The 26,628-nt window shown below is 39.9% G+C and overlaps 1 protein-coding gene across 15 annotated transcripts in view; it reads left to right on the forward strand.

Annotated features, from left to right (window-relative positions):
• Positions 1-633: 633 nt before the first annotated feature.
• Positions 634-26,628, forward strand: part of CCSER1 (coiled-coil serine rich protein 1) — a 620,464-nt gene continuing 594,469 nt past the window's right edge. For all 15 annotated transcript variants that reach the window (XR_007376361.1, XM_048941935.1, XM_048941933.1 and 12 more), the window contains exon 1: positions 634-854. The gene's annotated coding sequence lies outside the window, so the exon portion shown is untranslated. The remainder of the gene's footprint in view (positions 855-26,628) is intronic.

Consider the following 26,628-nt stretch of genomic DNA (forward strand, 5'->3'; position numbering starts at 1 on the left):
GGGGAGCCCATTCCAGTGCCCAATCACTCTTTCTGAGAAGAAATTTTTCTTAATACCCAATCTGAATCTCCCCTGCACAACTTGAGGCCATTACCTCATGTCCTATCAATAACAGTTCCTCTGTTTTACCACTTCTTTCTGAATGGAACAGGGGCACTAAATGCCTTGTAACTGCTGCCTTGACCCCAATATTCCAGGTGCACCATTGCTGTGTTAATACAAACGAGACCTTACTTGTCATATGGCCACCACTTTCTCAGTGCTCTCTCCTCATTCCATTAATCAAGCACCGTGATGCTCCTGGATTGCGATAGGCAAGCTCCATTGAGAAATAATCACAACACACACATCGGAGGAGAGGATGAGGAAGTGAAATCAGACTGCCGTGCGGCAGAAAAAAAATAAACCCTCGAGCAGATGGTGAGCATCAGTACACCGGGGCAGGGCCGAACTGAGCCTGGGGGGGCTCGGGCTTTCCCCGCTTGGCGCTGCAAGCTGCGGGAGGCACGCAGGGACGCGGTGCCCACACGCCCACGCCACGCGCGGGGACAGCCGCCACCCAGCGCCCGCGCACCGCCCCGCGCCGGCACACACGCGGAAGCACCGCCCCGGCCCGCCCCCGCCCGCTCGCTCTCTGCCCACACGCCGCCGCTCCGCACACGCAGCCCGCAGCCGCAGCGTGACTGCCTGACCCCGGCCGGATTATTCACCCCCGAGTCGGGAGGGGACGCAGGAAGCCGCCCGGAGATCCGCGGCGCGCGGGCGGAGAGGTGGCGGCGGCCGCGGCACAGCAGCATCGCAGCACCGCAGCAGGGGTCCCCAACCACCGCCGGTTGCCGGAGGAGCCCGGCCAGGTATAACGCGTCCCTGGCCCTTCCCCGGGCGGTACCGCAGGCCGCGGGGTGCCCCGGGGTGCGGCGCGAGGCTGGGGAGGCGAGCGGGTGCGCGGGGAGGGGGGCGCTCCGCGGTGCCAGGTGCGGAGGTGATGCGGAGGGTATCGCCCCGAGGCGGCCCACCCGCGCCTCCGTGCCGAGTCCGCCGTCCTTCCCCGCTGCCGGGGCGGCTCCCAGCCGGAGGGAGGATCGGCGCTGCCGCAGCCCCGCGCCGAGCCCCGGGAGCGCTGGGGATTAACGAGGGCGGCGGAGCGGGGGGAGGCAACGGTGCGAACCGCTTTGTGGTGGGGCGGACGGGGCTCAGCGCCCGCAGGTGTCCACGGGAGGGGCCGGCGACATGGCTGCGGGTCAGCGGGGACAGCGGGTCCTTTTCTCGTTCCTTTCGGGCGTTGCGTCTTGCTGTTTATTTATTGTTATTTACGAAGGGACGTGAGATGAACCCGTGGGGATGGTAGGAAGAGAACTGCTTTCAGAAACGTGGGCGGCTTTGGCGCGGGGCTGGGCTGGGGGTAAGAGCCGAGGGCTCTGCCTGTGTTTTCCAAAAGCACATGGCACGTTCAGAAGGTGGAGCAGATGGTGGTGGTGGTGCTGCATATTATGGACCGGGTTTGTGGAAATCCCGAGCTTCCTCTGGCTGAATGCTGCGTGGTTTCTCCTGGGTGAAGGAGGTGACCTTTCACGTTTCTGCCAGGCAGAGAAAGTTGCGGCAAGTCTTCTTTCTGAGGAACAGGGTGGGTCTGTTTTTCCACAGAGAGGAGAACCCTCTGAGCTGCGCGTCTCCCTCTTGTCTTTGAGGCTGATGACAGTAAACGTCTCAGCATAAAGATTGTAGTCTGCTTTATTTTCTGATTGCCCACCTTTATAGTTGAATGCAACTTGAAGGGAGACTCAACATCTCTTCTTATCCTTTTCTGTGCCAGATGTGTTTTTTCTCTCTGGTATGTATTGCACTTGAAGTGTTAAACTCTCGGGGGGCAGGGAGGTGGGGATGTGAGGCGAGGTCTATGAGCTACTTCAAACAACTCTCCGTGCTCACACTTAAGAGGCAGAGAAGGGAACATGTTGTAAAAGCAGCTGAGGAATATATAAAAGTGAAATATTAATGAACTAGAAAAGCTGAGATAGTAAGACATTGCACCTAATCATTTAGGAGGACTTGTGTATAGCTGCTCGATGTATGTGTGTAGTACAAATGAAATTAGTATAAAAGGACAACAGGATTTGTATTTCTCTAGCTAGAAGTAATAATAATGCAATAACCTTTTTTGCATTGGTGATTGTCTCTTGGGGCTTGTTTTACCCTCGATTTCTGAGGCTACCATAGAACTGTATTATTGCAGAAACAGTAAAAAAAAAAAAAAAAAAGTATATTTCAAGAATGCTGTCTTAGAGATGGAATGCAAAAGGCTGACTCAGTCCTGAAATTGCCTAGAGGTTTAGCCTTAGAAAGCCCTCTAGGGGACGTGAAGTTGACTTTTCACTCTGAGGTTGTTGATCTTCTGTGGTATCCCAAGCAGAGAACAACTCTGGAGAAGGTAATGTGGCTGTCCAGACTATGTTGAAGTGTGTTGTGCCAACAACAAGGGAAGTTTTCTGCTTGGAGTTTATTTATCCACTGAAGTTAAGGGTACGATGGTATCTGTAGTGTTTTGGCTTCTCATCTTAACGTGCGTTTCCAGCTTCTGGATTGCTTTGTACTTACATGAGTGTATAGAACTGCTGAAGAACACAGCAGGCAAGCAGATCCTCTGCTCTTGTCTGGACCTCAGTAGCTCAGTATTTGGAAACAGAAAGAAGTAGAACAAGCGTCAATTTATGCTGTTTGTGTTTGCCTTGCAGTTCAGTTTTATTTGTTTTCTGAAAAGAATGCTGAGGTGTTGGTGGTGGTGTGGTTGTGTCATTTATTTATTTATTTGCTTTTCATTCTTAGAAAGAAGCAGATACAAATAGAAACTTTACCCAGCCCTGCTGGGAAAGGTTGCTGACAAGAGCTGAGCTTAGTTTTCTTACTAATGGGGGCAGATCCATTTTCTTTTAGATGCTGAATTTTTGCAGCAGTTTCTCAGGCTGCTCATTGGGATGATTTAGTTGAGTAGGAAAGTCTTTTGTCAGTCTATAGAATGCAGTCCTTGGCTGCGTGTCTTGTGGGACTTTTTGGGAGAGCTAGGTGCGGGCCTGAGCAGAGAGATGGACGTGGAGTCATACAAGATGACCTGAGACAATAGGTGGGTGTGTACCATGTCTGGGTCATGTGGAGAGAAAGCATTCAGTACTTAAGTCTGTGAGTCATTTAAAATGCTGAGAAGGTGAAATTTTGTATCTGTGTCTCTGTGCGGTTGCACAAAAGCACAGTTGTGCTGCTTAAGCTGCATGCATACACTTAACGTTTCTCCTGATTCAAACCTAATGCCTCAAATATTTCTAGTAAATGGCTGGACAATAAACCAACTTTAAAATACATTTGGGAGTGGTTTTGGTTGGTAGATGAATTGTTTTCTAAATTACAAGAGAGATGTCTTCTCCATCTGGCCTAATTCCTGCTCTTCCATGAAGATTCATGGAAAGTTGTCTATCAGGTTCCATGAAGGTTCATGGAAGACACTGTGGCTTTGTTGGATGAGCCTGTCTGGAGTAGATGGAAGGTCGAAACTACATGCGGTCTATATATGGTTTTCATGTGGGGTTATGAGAAAAACATGTTGTGAAAATAATCTTAATGGTAGATTTTGGAAATCATAAAAAAATAGCACATTCTCAGAACATGACATTTCCATGTGGTTTTAGTTAGTGGTAGATTAAAACAGGTGAAGCACTGGATGAAGTGGTGTTTTTCTATTGGTGCAAATATTCACGGAAAAGGAACTTCATGGACTTCAAGTCAAATTAATAGGCAGTGCATACTTTATTTTTAGAATAAGCACCAGCTCGTTAGGGGCAGGAGCTGAGCTGCATTCTCTATCATGCAGAAGTTAATGCTTGTTAGAGGATTCAGTGCCCCAGGTCTTCCACAGTGTAAGTAGTTTTGCTGAAACTGGGGGGGGGGGGGGGAATAAAGAAACAAACTAGGGTCTACTTTCTGCTACATATGCATGCTTCCTGAAAAAATGTTTTTGCAGCTTCATTGGGTTGCTCTCTCATTATCACTTTTTTTTTTTTTTTTTTTTTTTTTTGCCACTTTCTGTAATGACAGTAGGCAGTGTTACCTTGTTAAATCAAATACATACACTTGAGTGTTAGGCTTTAGCTATTGCATTTGTTGGCTGTGTGGGTTGCTGTGTAGAATACAGCTCCTGTAAGCACTGAAAATGCATGGCAAGACTTGTACCTGTAACATTTTGTGCGTATCCTTATGCTTCAGCAGGAGCCTGTAACTTTGAGGAGGAGCAGCCATCTATTTTACATGCAGTTGTACTGAAAGCCCATGCAGCTGTTCGCTACTTAACTGTCTGGTTATTGTTATTTACTGCTTTTTGTCTTCTCCTGCATGGCGGAGTGTTACCACTTAGATGGTGTGAACTGCAGCTCTGTGACGGAGATACGTAGTATGGTTTTTCATTGTGTAGCAACAAAATGTTAATGTTTCCTGCAGAGGTGACTGTTTCTGTCTGAAATACAATCTGTCCTATGAGGGATTGTTATTTTATGCTAAGGATAATTTATAGAAGGGTAGTATAAGCAAAAGGAAACCATGGGTGGGCAGTAATTGTCAAGGGGGGAAAAAAGCACACATAACCAACAAACGAAACAACAAAAAAAAGCAGGAATGTACATTGTAGTCACTTGTACACATTCTGTATATCTTCATAAAAACAACTGTTTTAAAAAAGAAGACCTTGATTGCACTATTGGCAGGTAATAAAAGATTGGAATGATGATATTTCTGTATCAGTAATGTTTTACTTTTGTCTTATTGACTTAATGTATTAGTATGGTTGTTTTTTGATAATCTGTACGTGTGGAAACTGCCTGCAGGTGTGGTAGCAGGACTTCAGTATAAATCGTGCAGCATTTTTTCCTTGAAGTTTCTTTACTAGCAGTTAACTACTTCTCTCTAGGAGTAAAAGCTTTTCCAGCATTTTGTTTTGTTGCTGAGCGTGAGAGAAAGTAGTTCAATCACTCCTAGAATGTAATGACATTTTACATTATTTAAGGATATGCCACTTAATTTTTTATAATGTTCTAGCATATCAGGAATTTGAGATTCAGCACTCAGGAATGCTTCTGAGGGTCACTGCTGTCTTCCAGTGAGGTTAACTGGCTGTGACAGACTGGAAGAAAAAAAAAAAAGCAAGCTCTTGGCCTCTAAATTTTTATAGTACAAATAATTGTGTCAGAGAAAATATTGGCTCCCATGCGTTTTTAGCTTTGGTGTTCTTTTCTGGTGTGGCTTCTTTTACTCTTGTTCTTTTGGCTGCTTTTCTGCTCCTCCTTCATGATATGCCTTCTTGATGTGATCTTTTCAAATGTTATAGTGAAAAAACACTGATACACCAGTTTTAGGGGGACAGAAAAGAGATAATCTTAAGGTCCCTTCCAACCCAAGCCATTCTAAGATATACTGCTGTGGGATTTGTTCTGATGTGAATAGTAGAATAACTGCCCTGCAAAAACTAAGATTGTTTATCATTTTTTTTATTAATTGCCAGCATACTTGTTACCTTAGTCTGTACTAGAAAAAAATTAATTTTTTAAATTTGTGCAGGAATTAAATGTGTGTACTGCAACAATGTAAGTGATAACAAGTTAATTTAATTTGCAGTATTCAGAAGCATTAATATACTGCTTCAGTAAGCAAGTTCTTCCACTAATATATTAATAATTTTCTCTTCATATTGCTGAAGGGAATTGACTGGTAGAAAATGCCAGTTCAGAAAATGGTGTGGCTTTCTACATACTTACTTAGAGCAATGTGATGCTTTCTGTTATTGCAGGTTCTTCCAGTTTTACAGACCTCCCAAAATAAAATACCTTGAGAGCAGATAATACTCTCAGCCAAATTCATGGTGTCTGTTGTGCTTAAAATGATAAACTAGCCACAGATATTATTGGATATATATTGATGCATGTTAATTTTGTAGTAATTCTTGATATTAAAATCTTACATTTATTGAGGCACTCAGCATGTGTGGGAAATGGCATTTATGGACTGACTTCACATAACACACATGGTAGTTTTCCTATATACTTAGAAATGTGAATACTGTGGTATAATCTCTTGTTACATGACTACATTAAACAAACAAACAAACCCAAAACATACCACACAACATTAATACGTGAAAGCACACTTACCCTGCTGGGAAGGACTTGGAGATCCAGACGGATGAGAAGCTGGACATGAGCCAGCAGTTTCTTGCAGCCCAGAAGGCCAACAATATCCTGGTCTGCATCAAGAGAGGGGTGGCCAGCAGGGAGAGGGAGATGATCGTCCTCTACTCTGCCCTTGTGAGGCCCCATCTAGATTACTGCGTCCAGGCCTGGAGCTCCCAGTACAGAAAGGATGCGAAGCTTTTGGAACAGGCTCAGAGGAGGTCAATGGGCTGGAGCACTTATCCTTTGAAGAAAGATAGAGGGAGTTGGTGTTTTTTAGCTTGGGGAAGAGAAGACTCTGGAGAGACCACACTGAAGTCTTTCACGACATGAACCAATTTCTTTATGCAGGTAGATAGATAGTGATAGGACAAGGGGAAATGGGTTTAAACTGAAAGAAGGGAGGTTTAGATTAGATCCTGTGAAGGAATTCTTCACTTAGTGTGTGGTGATGTCACTGGCCATCCAGACAGGCTGTGGATATCCCATCCCTGGAGGAGTTCGAGGCCAGGCTTGATGGGTTCCTGGGCAACCTGATCTAGTGGTTGGCAACTCTGCCCATGGCAAGGGATCAGAACTAGGTGATCTCTGGATCCTATCCAACCCACATCATTCTGTGATTCTATGACCGCCTTTCAGAGACACTGTAGGAAGGCATACTAATTGCTCTGTGTACATTCCTTCTCTTAGAGATTAAGGAACTGCTAAGGAACCTTATGTGGATAGATACTTTCTATTTACTTTTAGTTTTGCCGCTTTCCAATGTGAAAGTAGATGTGGCATAAGGAATGCTGTTTGCAAAGTTTTGCAGGCTCCACAAAATAATGTGGTTTTGTCTTGTGTGAATTATCCAGTGTCTTACGGGTGTAGGTGCAGTCACCATACTGTAGATAAAAGACTGAAGAATCCTGATTTGTTACTGTTTCCAATCCAATTTTTATGTATCGGCCATAAGCTCCTTTGGAAAAGTTGATCTCTGTAAGGCAATGGTTAAACTGCTACTGATTTTAATGAGATCTTGATTATAACCTTAAATAATATTTTATAATCGCTGTAGTTTACTTTGTATGCAATTTTTTTTTTTTTAATTGAATTTTTCCAGAAGTTACTAAGCATGTGACTTTCTGTCTCGGTTTTCTCTTTTGTCTCATTATTGAATTCTTAGTATCACTAAAAATAAAGCTATCTCAATATTTCTTATGATGTTTTGAAAGTCTTGAATAATAGAAAAAGGAATTTCAGAATGTCTGAAGCACTGCAAATGCAAGTGACATGAATTAAGTTCAGTGTGTCTGAAAATAAACTGATCGGTACCTAGAGGCACCTAGCCTGTACTAATGGCAATTATACTAAGGTGCAATGCCAAGTGGGTAACAAGATATTTATAGTTTTGTCAAAACTCAACTAGAGCAGAGTTTAAAAATACCAAAGATGTTAAAATGCTCGCCTCGATTTTAAATATTCAGAGGCAAAATATAGGAAGGCAGTAGGAAGCATATGAGGTTTGGAAAAGCCGTATCTCAAAATCAAGTTCAGAGTTGTGGAAAGCATGCATATGGACTACATGGGGAGGAAATAAAAGGAACACAGATGAGTAAGTTTGTCAACTGTTAGGAGCTGACACTACAAATGACTTCTTTTTATCTGCTAATCTGTTTCATAGCTGGTAAACTCTTGGGCATCTGCTGAGATGGGAGAAATAAAAAAAGGCAGAGGAGAGTTGGTGGGGAATGAAAGTAAAATCAGCTGTTCTGTTCTCCTGACTCTATGTCTTTGTTCTACCCTTTCACAAAGAGGTTGCCAGAAGAAATTCAGGGATTAGTCACATTAGCTGCAAAGTAATCTCTATCCTTTCTTAAGCCCTCATATTAACATCCTGATCTTGGTCAAATGGGTTTCTGGTGGCTGACTGTCTTTGCCACAGCCTCTGTGAATTTTATACCACTACTGACTCATGTCTCTCATTAAGATGGTAATATGCAAATTGGGAGTTCTGTCTGTTAAAGGTAGGTTTTGTTTTAGATTAAACTTCTAACAGGCAGAAATGGGAACCAGAAGCAACAGGGCTGTTCTAGACTGTTAGATCTGCAGCTCTGCTACACATATGTGTAATAATACACGGAGAAGTTACTCTGAACTTGGTTTGTTTAGAGTTTGTTGAGCTAAGGCTATGAAAGAAGTTGCCCTATGAGATAAAGCCTTGATAATGAATCTGAAGCTTTTTTGTCAAGAGACAAAGATCATTTATGCCTACAGCAGTTTCAAATTAGTAGTGTTAACAGATGATGTAGACTATGGCATTAATAGAACTTGAATGAAGTTTATAGCTAACACATCTATTACTTGGCTGGGAGGGACCATTGTTATACTATAGGCACCTTAGGGATCAATTTTCTGGGTAAACAGCACATTCAAATGTATATTTGCATATAATATAAGTATTTGTGGAAAGTAGAAAGTAAGCATTGCTTTCAGTTGTAAGGTAGGCTCCGTTCTAGTTGTCATTTACTTGCTTCGCTGCAATAAAATCCAAAAATACGTTCAGCTTTTAAAATCCACTCCCGGTTCTCTAATAACTGAGGAGTGGAAAAGATAATAAAATGAAAAAAATACTACTTACTCTGTTTTGAGGTAGTTTAATGTGTTATGTGCAGCACGCTTCTGAAAGCTGTGTATTAGCACTGCTCACATTACAGCCACGGTTAAAAATGGCCTCAGGGTGATACTATTTATTGGAGAAGGTAAGCAAGTACTTACTACTGGAAAATGTTGTGAGAAACTTTAGTGTACCCACTTTTATACGTTTTCATTTGGGTAAGAACCTACAGTGTAGTTGTTCTACTATGATTCTACATCCTTTGAAAATAGATGAAGGTGGGAAAAAAAGGAAGCATTTCTGTATTCAGGTTTATGATTTATTTTCTTCCCCTATAGTTTGCCTTTGGCTGAGTCAATACATGTAGCTTACAAAACGCTGAAGCTGAAAACACAAGAAATGGTAAAACACTTATGCAGCACTATATCTTGATGTAACGTTTTCTAAATATAGACTAAGTCCTTGTCCTAAAGAGTTTATATAGTTCAAATAAAACAAGATGTGACATGACACAGAACAGCTTGAGAGAGGCATGAGAACTAAAGAACTGCTTTGAGAATTTAAGTGGGCTTGAAATGACAGTGAAATGATGCTTCACCAAATAATATCATCATCAAAAACAACAACTAAAAAAAAACAGTGACAGAAATACCAGAGTTTGAACTCTTCTGTTGCTTGTGTGGGGTTCTTACTACTGGTTTGCATTTTTTTTTTAATTTATTAAATATATGAAATGTATGTAGATGTTTTAAAGGTAATAAACAATGAAGAAATTAAGAGCTGTTTGCAAGTGCTTGTGGGACCAGATCCTCAGCTAGTGTCACAGTACTGCTTCCTTTGGTGGAGCCAAATGCACTATTGCCCATACCTCCTGTTTGGCCTTGTATTGTGCTGAGCAGTAACTGCCAATGCTGAGTGAGAGACGGAACGGGCTGACAATGTGTCAGCTTATGAACTGCAGTGTTTTTAGCAGTGGTATATTGTTGGTTCTCCTCAATTCCTCTTGAAACTTGTTCTCTGTCCCAGAAGTAGAGCATGAAGATTTGGTAAAAGATTTGCAAAGATTTGGTAAAAGAAGCATGAAACCTTAGTTAAAGCTTAGTCTCAAACCTTAGTTAAAGCTTTAGTAAGCATTATGAAATTTGAGGGAAGGAAGAAGCTGTTGTGAGATCTCTGGTTGAGAGAGGAGCTGCCTGGTAAGCTCATTCTTTGTTTAGTATCAAAGAGTTGACCTAGAAGAGGATTCTTGTACGCGTCCTGGCTGCAGGGAGCTTCTTACATTGAAATAAACTAACCACAGTATGCGAACCTATTGGAAACTAAACCTTGTTAGATCTGATATTCATAATGATATGTGAGAAAAAAAGCCTGAGAGGCTTTCTTAATCTTTTTTAATTTACTTTTTGATGATCTTCCTCCTTCCCCCTAGGTTATTTTTCTATGACCTTTTCCAAAAGTTGGGGGTGGAGCACTCATTCAGGGTGTTGGACTGATGCTTGGCTCCTGAGAATTGATTTGTTTGGCCCATATACTAGTTTTGTTTGCACCACCTGAAGGCTTGATTTTGTTTTTAGTACTTAACTAACTGAAGTCGTCTAGGAAGGATGTTGCAGGTATGGAGTTTTTGTTCAACTCAGCTTTTGACTGAAGGGTAATGGGTGCTGTATTAAGTTTGTTTTCGTTGACATGCAGTGAATCTGCCATCAGAGGCAAAAAAGGCCAGACTTGACTTCTGTGCATTGTGTGTTGGAAAAGGATGAGGAAAGCTCAGACAAATGCTGCTGCTGTGGTTTGTAATCTGGATGAAAGTTGCCTGTTACAGGTACCAGTTGAAGATGGGAAGCTGTAGTGAACCACATTAATGGTGAGCATCTCTTTGATTCTTCTAGGTTAAAAAGGTGTAGGAAGTAGAGAAGCTTCACATAGAGGCATGTGTTTTCCTATGTGATAGCACAACACTTAGCAATTAATAACTAAGACAAGATCCAAATAAACCAAAGTGTGCAATCCTACCATTGTTTTTCAGTGATTTGTTGCTCTAGTAGAGAATAAGCTTAAAAATAAAGCAAAAGAGTTGTTGTGACAAGGGAAACTTACTATGTATGGAAGCATAAGTTGCAGTACTTGACTTTAGTACTAACATTCAGAAAGCACATTATGTTTCTTATCTGAAGCTGATCACAATTGATGTTGAAGAACAATGTAGAGAATAAGCATACAAAAGATGTTTGTCCTGAACTGTGAAAAATAATAAGATATGAGTGCTTGGCACAAGTAGCAAAAGCAAAAACTTACTCATGTTGTTATTTACTTCAAAAAACAGGTTGGACAGACTGTTGTGTAGTGTTTATTCAAGAGCTTAAAATGAGCTTGGTTTGCTCTGCTAGACGGGTTTGTATTACTGCATTCCAGTGAAGCCATGTGCTGAGCTGCACATTGTGTGCAGGAAATGCACCTGTTTGGGAAAAAAATTTCAGCTGAGATATAGTGGTATGCTGGGGACAACAGGGTTGCCTGTTAGTTGTGCTTCAATTAGTGCTAGTTGTACTCAGGTTGCTGTATGTATGTATTAGCCCTTTTGTAATTTATCAATTATGAATAATAATAATGCAGGAAAGCTGTGTTTCAAGGGCTTTTTATTATCTTGAATGCCACAAATCTATAATACTTAGAGATTTACCAGAGGGATTTAATAAATCTATGACAATAGAAACAATTACAGAGGTGGTGAAAAGAATCCTTGAATGCCTTATTTTTATTTCCCTAGAGTTAATCTTCACATATCAAAGTAAATTAAGCAGAATATGCTGCTTAGATTTTTTTTTTTTTTTTTTTTTTTGGATTCCCAAGTTAAAAGCTATTGTGCAAAAAATGTAATTCTCTTTTATTCCCTGTCCTACAATCTTTACTTGAAGTCAGTGTAAATGCAGAATCACATTCTACATCCATTCATGGTACTGAGGAAAAGACACCTATCACTAGCAGTATGTATATGTTCAATATAAGTTGGTTGTTCTGAAGATCATGCATCCTCTTCATTTCAAATTACAACAGCTATAACAAGAACAATAACACTACTTGATCAAACAAATCCTCATCTACAGAACACTATTTTTTAACATAGTCACCACCACTTAGTAGTTGCTATCAAAGATGCACAAGAGTCTGCAAGCTGCGCTCATAACAGACTACATGGCCATCCAGAATGTAGCTTGTCTTTCGTGTTTTTGTTGCCACTACTGAACCCAACTATCCACCAGCTCATTGTGCTCCCATCCGCTGTTTGATCTCCATAAATGTTCATCAAGTGTTGGTGAATTGTAATGGGTGCCGCGTTTTCCGCACTTAGGAATCAAATGACACAGCTTTGCTTCATCTGCAGTTCAGCATCAGATTGTCATTTTGTCACACTGCCCCTATGCTGCCATCTGTCACACAGCAGCAAAATGTAGCCAAATATTGGTGGGAAGATTCAGCTTCTACTGCCATACCATCAACATCCACCGCTGACATCATGGATGACCATAATAAAGCAGGAAGCATTTCTTTTGGAGCAGCCCTCCTACATTGCATTATTTTTCATTATTTCAAAAGCTACTTTGCCATGACTTTTTTTTTTTTGTTTGTTTGTTAAATAGATTGTTGCCATTAGGTGATTAATGTATTAAATGTCCCCTTCAGATGAACACGTGATTTCTCTGCAACGAGTACCAGGTCCTAGTCTGTTATATCAATCTGGGAAGATTTTTGTAAGGAATGTTTTGCTGTGTATCTAGTTTTCATAATCAGTTGAGTACCTATGGAAGTGTGGTCTCCAAACATCTATTTAACACTCTTAGGATTTTCCTGCTGTGTGCTGTTTACTGGAGAAAACAGATTTGGTGGAAACTGGAATCATTCTGGCTAGGTGTGAAACAGAGTATATTTCATATTTGCTTATTTGTCAACGAATAAATACAAGCAGAGATGAATTTCACTGTTTATTATGTTATGCTAATCTCTATGTCTACATCTGATTACAAAAGGAAAAAAAAAGCCACCAGTAGGCTTTAAAAGTTTCTACCATCTGTCCTGGTGCTTACCCTTCAATTGCTGTAAGGATGTATATTGTAAGCAGCTTGAAAGTCTCCCTAGTGTGTTGTTGTAACCTTCAATGCTATTTTTACCTTGTCTGTCTTTTGGGTTCTTAATGTGCATATGGAATATACATATAAGTGTGTGTGTGTGTGTGTATGTATATATATATATATATATATATATATATATATATATATATATATAGCTTTGGATTTGGGACCTTCTTTCTATACTGCATGTGAAATTACACCTTGCACAGTGAAGATTTCACAAACAACAGGTCACTCAGGTCCACTGTAAAAATAGTAGTAAGTGGAGGGATGTGCTTTCTGCTCTGTCCATCCTTGAGGTTTTTACCATGTTTGCTTTCTGTTTCTCCAAGTCAGTATCACACAAATGATTATACCCTTCAGCTAACTTTCTGGATTTTGTTCATCCTTCATCCTTGTCTGACATTTTACTGTTCCTGTGTGCTGCGGAGATCTTGTTGGATGTGAAGCTGCAGGAAGAGGGCTGGCATATGCTTTCAACAAGACAAGGGCTTTCTGGCAACTCCTGGCCTACTTTATGGTGTGTATGAGCTACTGTAGTTGAAAGGAATATGATTGCTTGTGATTGCTGTGGAGAAACAGGCTGTTGTATTTTGAAGAGCTGAGTGAGGTATGAAATTCACAACGCTGTTTTTGCTGTGCTGAAATACCTTGTTTATCTAACTTGCATTTTGTCACTGTACTGAATGTAATAAACAGTATGTCATTAAAGCTAGCCATGACCTATGTGAACTTTTGAGAAAATACTTCTGTTACTGGAAAGCTGGGTTAATCTCTCCTTAAATCTCTAAGTAATTCAGGCTGTTACTGTGGTTTCAGCGCTTTTCCCTGGGAAGCACAGACTGGTCAAATGATGGAGATCAAGATCGTAACCTACAGATGCAATATTTGAGAATCAATCCCTGCATTTTTTAATATAAATGAAAAATTTATTTAAAAACTGAAAATATTTTCAATGTTAAGTACTTTTTTGAAACACCATTTCAGTTACTCTTGGTTCCTTGTTCTTTTCTTAGTAAATTTTGGTTCATGATACAAGGTTCGGGTATGCTGGTTTTCTTTTTGTTTTTTTTTTCCTCCTGCCCTTAGGTTTTTAAACGAAGTAGTAGCATGAAATTGGTGATGTCACTACTTGGTTACACAGAAGAAGACAGATACCTAAAGGAATTTAAATTTCATGCTAGAAATCTATTAAAGTAATTGTATGAGTTTAAAAGAGAAAACATAATTTAATCTGAATTGTTCTCACAACTCAGTGAATGGAGTGGGTGCTCTCAGGAAGTGCGATGATCAACTTTCAAGCTCCTTGGTTTAGAAGATTTTTACCTTGTTAATGTATGTGTTCTCTAGGTCTAAAAGATAGTAAAATAGGATAATGGTAAGGAGGTTTGTATGTTTAAATAAATTATATAAGTTGATCAATTGATTTAGCTGGTTTCGATACAATATATTTCAAAATATGAGTACAGTGGGTAGGCAAACTTGGAGCTTTGTGCTCAAGTGTATGGAGAAGCTTACAAGTCTTTATGTTTTCAAGGGAATAGGTTCGTGGAAGAGAATACCCGAGGGTGTTACCAAATATGTAGAATTTCTGGCATGAAAATGTTAGGAGACTGAAAGGGTGTTTTTTGGGGAGAGGTAAATGTCCGATGTTCTTTCTAGATGTAACGTTGCCTGTTAGCAAATCGTAAGCTGGCTGCATTTTCAGAACAATGAGATCAAAGTTCTTAATTGGCAAAGTTTCCTGGTTTTTCAAGTGCGTAGAATTATGGAAATTAAGAACTTGGAAGTCTCTGTGAGAGCTAGTAATGTATGCAGCACCCAAGATACAGTGCAAATTACACTAGCTGACAATCTTATTCTGTGAGCTAAGGCAATCCTGCTGATCTTGTTTTTGTTTTTTGAACCTTGATAATCCACTGTCCCACGTGGCAAACAAGGGAGATCTTGTTTTCTGTAAATCAAATGATGGCAATGATTTCTTGGCAGCTGAGTTAATTTCAAATTTACAATGTGACTTCAGATTAACATTTGATTTCTCATAGGTAATGATATTTTAGCCTCTGAACTCTTTGTAGGAAGGAAAAAAAAATCCTCTCTGTGAAGCATTTGTTTTAAATCTGATCATGCTTTTTTCTCTTACGTGGTGTGTGTGTGTGTCAGTCAGAGTTAATCCCTTAGTGGATAGCTGCATTTTAAGTGCTGTGGCCATGATGCTAGCTAGTATTGCTTCCCTAAATCAAGTCTTAAAATCTCACATTCTAGATGAACCACAAGTTTATACATAAAAGGAGGAATTCAATTTCAAAGGATGATCTGAACTGCATAGTAAGATTAGTTAATTTGTACAGGGTTCATTTTAATAAGCTGTATGTTGTATGAATGGGAAGCATAAATTTAGGTCATCTTTCAACTGCGTTTGAAAAACAGTGACTTACTAAAGTGGTGGGTAGGCAATCCCCATTGTATTCAGGGAGTGAGACTACTATATGTCTCTGCACAGTGCATTACTGAGCTGAAATATAGATGTTCTTCCTTATGTACTTATTACATTTGAAACTGCTTGTGGAATGAATCAGTTGAGTGTCTTGCATGGTAAAATGTGACATCATGTTGTAGATAGAAATAGGACAAAAGTGGATTAGAGAACTTTTTGAAATAGATAATAGATTGAATTGAAATAGATAACAGATTGAATAGAAAAATTACAGTTTAGTACTTGTAAATAGAAAAAAATATATATTTTAGAACATTTGGAATCTGAATACAAAGGACCTAAGTTGTTTAAGCTGTTATATGGGAGGTCTGAAGTGTTCTGTCAATGAAATCTGAGAAGAGTTACTCTAAGGATACACACTGTCACAGAGTAGGTTTTACTTCAAAACTCTGGCTTGAATGGATTTAAAAAAAGAGTTGCTTTCAAGGAGCACTCAGCCCTGATGTCTTCTGTATAAAAATACAGTATTTTTAATGCCAAAGAACTTATCACTGTTCTTATTGGCTACTGGTTACTCTCTCCATATTTACTTTTAGTTTTTGGTTTATTTCTTACTGTCTGGAGTAGGAAAATGATTTAGCCTCTTCCATCTTCATCTTCTTGCACATTAGGGCAGACTTAATAAGAAGGCTTTTGAAGAGAGGTTAATGCTTAATTAGTTTCCATGGGACTTAAAAATAATAATAATAATAATAATAATAATAATAATAATAATATGGATACAGTTCCTTTTTTTTTTTTATAGAAGACTATTTTCTCTAAGCCCATGTATTGAATTAAATTTGAACTAGAATCTGTTAGGAGGCACTCTTTTTGATGTGGCGTAAGGACGAGAATGGCTCCAGTATTTTGGAGTAAGAAGAAGGATCCAGGAAAGTAGTTCTTCAGTTTCCTGGCAGCATATGTCATCCCCCAGGCCACTGCAAAAGTGATGCCTTTGTTGCCTGCCATCCTCTGTTCAAGAGGATGTATTCAGCAGCCAAGTCTGTGTTTCTTGCTGAAGCAGCAGTTCTGTGTCTGCTCCAGGTGATGGATCAGATGGAGGTCTCCCATTTGCCTTGTACCATCCACAGGTAGTCCTCAGGTGTCTGAAACGGTTAGCCTGTCTTCAGAGCTTTCATGGTAGCTTAGTATTGCTGGCATAACTTGGTTGCAGTTCTGCTGAGTATGAATATGCTTTGTCTTGTTTTCTTGAAAGAAATGACTAATGAAAAAGATAAAGTGTATTTCTGTCTCAGAAATTGTGTGATTATGGATTTTGCTAGCCAGAAACATGTTTCTTACTCCCTTCCCAGTTATGACTGAAGCGTCTTTCTTTACTGTCTGCTGGCCTTTTGCCTTTTACATTTGTGTCTACATGCAGTTCCAGTCACTCCTTAGTTTACATTAGCACTCTGTGCCAGGAGGAGCCCTCAGAGACCGCAGCTTAACTCTGCTTAAGCTTTGCTGTACAAGCCTGTTGTCAGACAAAGCTTCACATTGAATTCACATTTTCATTATGGAACCGTGCATCTAATTTGTTCTTTCAGCTAACTTAAATGGGAAATGGGTGGCATCTGTTTAATAAAATCCATCATCATCTGGAGATTAAAGAGGAAAGCAGTTATAGTTTCCTGTGTATTAGTGTATGGGCTTAATACTTTTATAGGGGATTCATTGCTGACTTCGAATTTTGTAGGAAACTACGTTGTCAACACATTTCTTGAAAGTTAACATCGATGTGGGAACGTGTTCTTTTCTTGGACTCAGAGATTGCTGAATGCCTCATTCAAATGTGAACCCAACAGAAAGTGCAAGTGAGCGTTACCAGTCCCATGTCTAGGCAGCCCAGTATAAAAGCTCTGATTTAAACAGATTTCTTTCATTTGCATCCACTGTGATTCTGTGTTAAAATATTCTGTAGTTTTTGGACTTGTGTATATTTCTTTTCTTTCTTACTTGGCAACAATACCTCTTCCTTTAACATGGGAAGGAATCTTTATGCCAGAAGTTATATTCAAACACATCAGCATTTCAAGAGGAAAACAAACTGAATAAGTTTGTAGTCAATTGAGGCGTATTGGGTGTTGTTACCCACTTTGCTACAGCTGGATTCTTCAGATTGTCAAGGTAGCATTTCACTGGCTGTATGGAGGACATACAGCATGGTTCTTGGCTGGTATGGTCTTCTAGCTTACATTCATTATATACAGCACAGACATAATGCTTTTTTAATGTAGGTTTTGTGTGTGTATATGAGATTTGTTTTTTATGCTACAAAGTCGTGGTATCATAAGGTATAATTAGGCAAGCTGTAATTAAACTACTACTGAGTTATACAGTATTGGATGATACATTATTTCCTTTTGGATTGTAGCCATTTCTTTCATGTGGTTTCCGTGTCTGCAATTTCTTGTAATTTAAAATATGATTGAATACTCAGGAGACATGCACAGCTAATGATATAGTGGGAAATTCAATATTTTAATGACTATGAGGCATAAAGCCATCTCCCCCCACCCTTTATTTCTTTATTAATAATGTTATGTGTACTAAGCTATGTGTAAATCGATGTGAATGAAATATGATGTAAGTGAAAGCAGTTTAGTAAACACAAGCACACAGAGTCCATGAAGAAGCTGAACCATGGTTATATTGCCTATTGCAAGTAAAGGATGTGCTCCAAGGCTGCTCTTCATGCATCAGCTAAAACTATTGGGATGCCAGGTGACGGCAGCAGACTGTAGTGGAAGCACTGGTTGCTGACTGAGAGGCTAGGTAAGCATTTTGGTGACTAAAGGGTTTTTGAGGTTTTTGAGCTAAGAACTGCCCTTGTTTCTGCCTAGTCAGCTGTGGCAAATGTATTACTAGAATGGTTTGTATCAACAACTGCAACGCCATGCCTTTAAGAGACTTAGCTGAATTAATGTCTCACTCAGCAGGACAAGGAAATGTTAGCTACCTGCAGGAGCACCTGTGAGTGTCTGAGGTTTTGCATTTGCCTGGCTTAGGTGGGTTAACACCTGGATATAAATTATAGTGAGGGAGGTGTTGTCTGAAAAGTGAATTTGATGCCTGGTGTGCATCAAATGGTCATGTGATCATAAGCTCAGGAGAGCTAATTTGTTTCAGGTTTGAGCAAGCCTGGGTGCTCAGTGGTTTCCCGCAAATCAAGCACCCCAGACAGAACTGTCCATGCTATATTTATTTGCAGAAGTTACAGTTAGTGACTTTTCCAGTCTGTCTTTCTCATGGTTATTGGTTAGTAATTTGCATATAATTGTAATATTGCTGACTCTGTACTACCATTACTGCACATGCTCAGGGAAGGGTTCTTCACCTGGACAGGAATCTTTTTGGCATATGGATGTGTGTAAGAGATTATGTTTTTTACTATTATAACAAAGGTGGTTCAGCTACGGATACATGGACCTTGAATTTTCTTCCTAAGTTGACAACATCCTCAAAGCATCCTGTTTAATGTCTTCCTCAAGGCCTACTGGCTTTGGGACGTCCCTGGCTAAACAATGTCAATTGTTTATTTTTCTGATACCTAATACAATGTTAGTTCAGCTTTTAGAGTTAGTCTTCATTAGAAGGGGGAGAGCACAGAAGTAACCCCCTTGCTGTCCACATTCCCTTCTACAAGGCTCTAGAAAAAGGACTGAGCATATGTGAAACAAACTATAGAAGACACAAACCTAAGGAACCCCATGTGTGCGCACCACTGGAGGAACACACCTGCGAGCAGAGACCATTGCTGGATCTAAGTATGGTGATATCTTTTCACATCTTTCTCTGTTTGTCTACAGTGGATGGGGAATTGTGGTGTTGGGAAAAGGGTGATGATCTGTGTGTTCAAGTAGTGTGGTCGGAAGTTGATAGCATGTTAAAGATGATAGCAAGACTGCTGATTTTAAATGATGCTCCTTTTGCCAAATGATAGCTCTGCAGCTGTAGCTCTTTCAGGTGGACTGCTTTGGTTGGGATTCAGGATAGGCTTCAGAGGAAAGATGACAGCACCGGTGTCAGATGGACGGCCTGACAGTAAATGTCCATTTGCTTTGATTCAGGGGGAAGGAAAAAAAAAAAATCAATCAAATATGCTTACACTGTGTTTGTGCATGTATGGAGTGTGAAATATAAATATTTACACAAGCTGTTGTCCTTTTGCATGTGTGACTTCTGTGATGCAGGACAGTAAAGGTATTTGCTAAGAACTGGTTAAAATTGTTGTGTGCTGTATTTGAGTATGTTTCTATTGAGATTTCTGTGATGGTGGTGATCTTAAACATTGGTCTTCATTTCTTAGCTTTTTGCTTTTTTTTTTCCTCTGATGGTGCTTGTAGTAAGATGGATTAAAATTGGAGAACAAATTTCTGTTCTGCTACTGGAGTACAAACATTATATTTAATCTAATAGCATATAACTTTCAACTAATTTAAAACCTTTTCCATTTCTTTAACATAGCAATAACATTTAGTGCTTACACAATGTTTGACCTTTCCAAAAGCGCTTTACAAATATTAATTAATTGCTTTCTGAGATTGAAAAAGCCATGCAGTGAAAACAGGGGAAAGGAATAGTGGAAACAGCCAGGCCAGGAAGGGATAGAGCATTTTGCTACACCTAATTATTTCCTGTATTGTCAGAGATGCCAGCCTTTTTTCATGGTTGGTCCCTTTTGACAGCTCTTATCTTCAGAATTCCACTCTGCGTATTTCTTAGCAAATTTGTTCTCTGACAAATGCAGTGGAGTTATGTCTCTTGTGTAGTTACAGGCCCACTGAGGTTTCTGTTAAATGTAGTCATATTCTCTTAGTATTTCTCAAACTATAAATGATTAAATTTTGTAAGGTACCTTCCTATAAGTGTTTTTAATGATTTTAATACAATTAGCATTTTCACATTTTGCAAAGGTATAAAAATCAAAGCTCAGAGATGACGGAATTTGAAATAGCAAAATGGTTGCATGGCAAATTGCTCTTTTTTAAGTGAATGAATGACAGCATCTAAATATGGAAAGCAGAAATGCTTTGAATTCTGAATTAGAAAAAGATGGTATCTTTCAAGTCCTTGTTATGGTTTTATGGTTGTTCATCTGTATTCCACAACACAATATCATGTAGTGCATTGGGAGTTAAAGAGTTAATGCTGCAGTCCCATAGATTTGTCAATATTTCCAGTCTCTTGGTCTCAGAAGTGATGAATGAACCATAACTTCCAGAAGATTTCATTTTCTCATTTCCAGTTTGGAGGGAAAGATACAACTGACTGGGAGTCACGAGACTGTTCTCTTTGCTCCCTGGATGTTTTGCCTACAGCATTAGGGTAAGAACTTTGGTTTCAGAAACTCTTGTTTTGTTTGATTTATTAGCTTCAATTCCAATCACATTAAATTGTGTTATTTCACATTCTGCTGTTATATTTAGTTAACTAAGTTTTTTGCCTTAGCTCACTGCCACTGTTTTTCTTTTGTCCAGGCCCATCTCCCTACCTTTTCCCTTCCCTCCCAGCCTTTTTCACAGGATGTGTGATGTGTATCTGAGGTTCCTTTTCTCCCTTGTCACAGCACCAGACCAAGCAGTGTAAGTCTTGCAGTATACTTTTCATCCCACGCTTAAGCCAGAGGAAAGAGACAGCTTTTACTTGTGTCAAGCTGTGCTCACAGGAAGATACTGTATATACTTCGGAGTTTCTGTAGAGAAGTAACTTCTAGTCTAGTTAATTGATTTCATTAGTAGATTGATTAGTTATGGCCAAACAAGCCAACAATAGTAGCAGCAAAAACTACAGTCTGCCACCACGCCTATCACCGTTGCTCAATACGCTTTGATTATAGAGCAGTGTTGATATTAGTCAGCAGGAGAATTGGCACAGATCTTTAATTAGATCCCAGTCTTGCTACCAAGCACATTAAGATATGTTCCTCCTGAGTGTTTCAGGAGCACTGGCAACACTTCTTTAACTCATACATCAAAATGAGGGTCGTGGCTTTAAAGATTTTCCTTAGGTCCAGATCCCAATTATGGGCATGGCTTCAATGTTGTGTTCCTCCGTATTTGGTGAGGTATGGTTATAATGTGTGCCCTGGGCTTTGGCAGCCCTCTGAGATTGTCTAAATAGTTGCTTGCACTATAGCTTGCCAAGTTGGAGCACACCTTTCTTTATGTGTCTTGCCCCATCCTGTTGGAGGATAACAGGAGGGCACTTCCAGTGGTCCCGTAGGGCCTCAGTTGAAAGTTGAAGAGGAAAGGAATGAGGGTGTCAGGAAAAAGGCAGATGAAATGAGGAGAGAAGTTTTGTGTTTGAAGGTGTTGAGCCTTGTTCTACCTTGAATCAACAGAACTGGACAAATGCTTCCTGATTCACTTCAGATTGTGGCCTTTGAATCTGATAGAGGGCAAGGTATCTGACAGTACTTGGTGGTACCCTGTCAAGAAATGAGAGCTGGGAACACAGGTTGGGTGTTGCTTTGTAGCACGTATGAATGTGCTAAAATCTCACAGAATTACAGCTGTTGATCATATATATATATTGTATTGATTCATCATAACTGGCAGAAAAATGGTTTTTGAAAAATAGCTGGAGTGTGTTATCATAGGGTGGCATAGTTTCAGAGTTGATGGTCTATTTATACTTCTGCTTCAAGAGGCGGCTACAAATGGTTAAGTAGCTCATGTTAGCGGCGCCTCGTTGGAATTTAAATTGTAACTACACAGAGATGTAATATGTATGCACAGGTCATTCGTCAATAAAAAATCACTTTTTGGTTTTGAGTACACGTCTTTGTTTAATTATGTTTTCCACTTTAGAGTCCTTGCCATTTTTGTTTGTGCAGTGCTCTGCATGATAATGTGGACTAATATTGCAGAATTGTTCAGGGAGATAGGACTGAAGCAGCTAATAAAATGTTTTTTTTTTTTTTTTTAAAGACCAGCCTCAGGAGGTGTAGTTGGATTCCCAGTTCATTACCTTCGCAGGCAGCAAGTCAGTTCTTGTTCTAGTGTCTCAAGGCATGGTGTTTGGAGATGCTTAAGATGTTATCTCAACGTTTATCTGAATTGATCATTGATGAAATTCTGAACTTTATATTTAGGTCACTACATTATTAATTGTTGATATGAATAATAGCATGATGTGTGACACTGAATTGCTATGTTTCAAATTGCTTCTTGATGTGGAGAAAGAGTTTTGTTTTTATTTCTATCTACTTGCACTGAGAAATGTAGCTTGGAAACATGGGGTTTCCTTCTGTGTTTTTTTTTTGTTGTTGTTGTTGGTGTAGATTTTGCAGGAATGTAAATCCTGTAATCAGAGCAGGAAATGAATATTTGAAAAGAACATTTTTTGCATATATAAATTATTTTTTATATTGTCATTATTACTAGCATTGTGGATATTATTATCACTGTAACACTGTGATGGGTGTTTTTCATCAGTGAGAGAACATATTTCACTGAAGCACTGAACGCGAATGCTGTTTATACAGGCAGTTTTTGATTTAAATTGTGGCATATATTCTATTAGGATATGTCACTGCAGACTCACTGTTGGAGGTCAGGGAGTTAAATATTAGAACTGAATTCTAACAGGGTCAGATAAAGTAATAACCCTTAGAAGCATTAGTAGTTATGCGTGTTAAGATAAAAGTTACTGTGCTTTGCTCTTTAAGCTGATGGCTGCTAGGTCCTGTGGTGCTGCTTTTATCTCTCCTCACTTTAGAACAGCACAAGAGCTACTGGCATTGAAGGGATAGGTTTTCCTGAAGTTGAATCATCTTTGCAGAAAAGGAAGAAAGGTGGTGAGTTTAAAGGTTCAATTATTTCAACTTGTAATCTTGGATGGCTGCGTCTGCACAGGTGATGTGCCTACAAGGCAGAGATGTTATGTGGAGGTTGGTTAATGTTGGCACACTACCATGGGAGTTAAAATGCTGTGTCTGACTCTATTGCCAAAAATGTTGCCAGGCTAAAGCAATAGGAGCAGCTTGCCATGCATGAGTGAATTTAGAACTGGATTAAGAAATATTAATCTCTAAGACAGCACAGATGGATACCTTGATAGAGAGAATCTGGTAAGCTTTAAAGAAAAAGATGCGCATAACTGCCAAATGACAATTATTATAAGAGCTAATCAGAACTGAATGGCTTTAATCTGCTTGCTTATTGCAAGCACACACAAGGAATCATGGAATTTAACATTTAAAAGGTAATAAATTGTTCTTGCAGATTTAGCATACTTCTCAGAAGAAAATTTTTAGCCAGTTAATGTCATGAGAGAGGAATGCAGAGTGTAAGCCAGACATGAGCAACTAGGAACTAATATCTGTTTCTTAGAATCTATTCTGGATAAGTAACAACTTGAAGTGTGTCCTCTGTTGCTCTAGATGTGGTGAATGAGTACTGAACACAAGGAACCATCGTTTTTAGTAGGATTATTAGCTGGTGGTCAAGTAGGCTGAGTCAGCAGCTAAGTATGTATCAGGTAATACATACAAGTACGTATTATCACATTGCAAGTATGTTTGTAAGTGTATTATGCACTGATAACTCATTTGCATGTGTAGATGATTTCATTACAGTTAGATTTCTAATGCTGGAAGAGAAGCTGCTACAAGTATAATTACTTGGTCACTCAAAATATTTGTTCAAGTATTGTTTCTCATTTCTGCTTCTCTTTCCACTTTTTCATGGAAATCTCTTCTTGATGTTTCCTCCTTTCTTCTGTGTTTCCCTAATTAATGGGAAGATGAAAGAATACTGGAAGCGTTGAATTAATATTTACTGTGCATTGCCCTTGCAATACGTACTGACATGGGAATCTTAAAACAAACAAGGGAGAAAAAGCAATCCCTAAAAGCTGGCAGCATTCTGTTTCATACCTCACTGTATATTTAAGTAGATAACTGGAATCAGCTCAAGCTGAAGTGTTTCAGAGGATTCAGTACCTACCTTCTCTACAGCTCTGAGCTGTACATCTGTTTAACCATTGCTGCAGTGGAGCTACAGGCGCCTACTTACCACCACTTACTGTTTTGATGTACAGATATTTCAAGGAGACTTGTTGTGTAAACAAGTTAAGCTATGTGTTAAATACATTTAATGGATTAGTGCAGAAAAGTATGTGCAGTTGTGTACTTCGATTTTGCAGTTGTGTGCCTCCACAAAGGTGTAGGACTTGAGGGATTTTTTGTCTGTGTCTTTTTTTTTTTCCCCTCACTCTGTTGTTTTTCCTTTTCCAGGCCTGTCGTCTATATAGCCACACAAGCTGGGGATATACAGATGCCTTAAGCCTGCTAGTAGCAGGGATTCCCTCCCCATTCTCAACATTAAGCTGCAGAGGAAAAATCTATCCCCTCATCTAATTGAATATCTAACTACTTTTTCTTTCTGCTGGAGGTTACTGAAATTCTTATATACTGAAGTTGGTCTAGCAGTCAATATAGGAAACAGTAAATAATTCTCTGTGTTGCTGGACTGATCTTTCAGAGCATTTGTGGTTTATCTGGTGTCATTTTAATATCAGGAACAATGCACAGAAATCAAGGTTTCAGCAAAGATGTTTTTACTTGAGACTGTGGAATGGTGGAGACCTTTTAGATCTGTTTGCTGAGATCAGCGGTAGAGGGTGCAGAAGGAATGCTTAGTTTTGAGCCTATGTCAGCACCAGTCCTCTCGTGACACAAGCATTTGCTCTTATATTTTGTTTGGTTAGTGAAAGCTTAGTAGAAATAAGGAATTGTTTGTAAGCAGATATGAAGATAACGGAGTAATTGAATAACCTGAAGTGATGATTTGAAGATTTTTCTGTTTAGCAATTGTGTAGTATTGTATGGCATAGTATACTTAAATTTTTTTTCAAGTTTTTGTTGAAAGCTATTTTTAATAGTAATTTTTAAAAGCAACTTTAAAAACTTGGATGTCTTTTCAGCTTATGCCTTGAAAGGAAGAGAGAAATAGAGTTATTCCGGAAGAGTAGTGAAATTCTCTAAGTAAATAACTTTGGGAAGAACAAAACCTGACCTGCTGGAGGGGAGCTTGACCTGCTGGAGGGGAGCTCTGCGGAAAGGGACCTGGGTGTCCTGGTGGACGACAGGTTGGCCATGAGCCAGCAGTGTGCCCTTGTGGCCAAAAAGGCCAATGGCTTACTGGGGTGCATTAAAAAGAGCGTGGCCAGCAGGTCAAAGGAGGTGATCCTCCCCCTCTACTCTGCCCTGGTAAGACCTCATCTGGAGTACTGCGTCCAGTTCTGGGCTCCCCAGTACAAAAAAGACAGGGATCTCTTGGAAAGAGTCCAGCGGAGGGCCACGAAGATGGTGAAGGGCCTGGAGCATCTCCCCTATGAGGAAAGGCTGAGTGAACTGGGTCTGTTCAGCCTTGAGAAAAGGAGACTGAGAGGGGACCTGATCCAGGTCTATAAATATCTAAGGTGTGGGGGGCAGAATGGCGAGGCCGGACTCTTTTCAGTGGTGAGTGGAGACAGGACAAGGGGAAACGGCCAGAAACTGGAGCATAGGAAGTTCCGCACAAACATGCGCAAGAACTTCTTTACAGTGAGGGTGACGGAGCACTGGAACAGGCTGCCCAGGGAGGTGGTGGAGTCTCCTTCTCTGGAGACATTCAAGACCTGCCTGGATGCCTACCTGTGCTACCTGGTGTAGGGAACCTGCTTTGGCAGGGGGGTTGGACTCGATGATCTCTGGAGGTCCCTTCCAACCCCTACAATTCTGTGATTCTGTGAAAACATAGATGTATTAATACACAGCATTAGATGCAACTTCCAAGTACGCTTATTTCATTGAAAATTTGATTTACTGCTGTGATATTACTGTCATGAAAATATGTCATATGAAAAATATTAAATAGAACTTCTGTTAGTTACTTCAGTTAGCTGTTGGTGTGTTTGTTGCTGGAGCCAAATGTTTTTTAGTGCAGTATCTTAGCTGAGGGCCTGTGCCACAGGAGCCCATTAGAAGGTTATTTGGGAATTTGTGATGATGGTTACTAAGTCCTCTATGCACAAGTGCTCATTACTTGGAAACTGCCTTAGCAGTACATGGATTAGAGGGGCTTCCTGCTCTACTAACATGATCAGAGGTTAGCACTATTGCATGCTTACTCACCTCTGAAACAGCTCGTTCCTTATAAGGTGGAACCTGTTGTTGTTATGCAAAGCTAATTGGCAGTAATGAAGCCTGCCTGCCCATCTACCCTGCATCAGTCC

Source organism: Lagopus muta, chromosome 4 (genome assembly GCF_023343835.1).
Source record: "Lagopus muta isolate bLagMut1 chromosome 4, bLagMut1 primary, whole genome shotgun sequence".
NCBI classification, from domain to species: Eukaryota; Metazoa; Chordata; class Aves; order Galliformes; family Phasianidae; genus Lagopus; species Lagopus muta.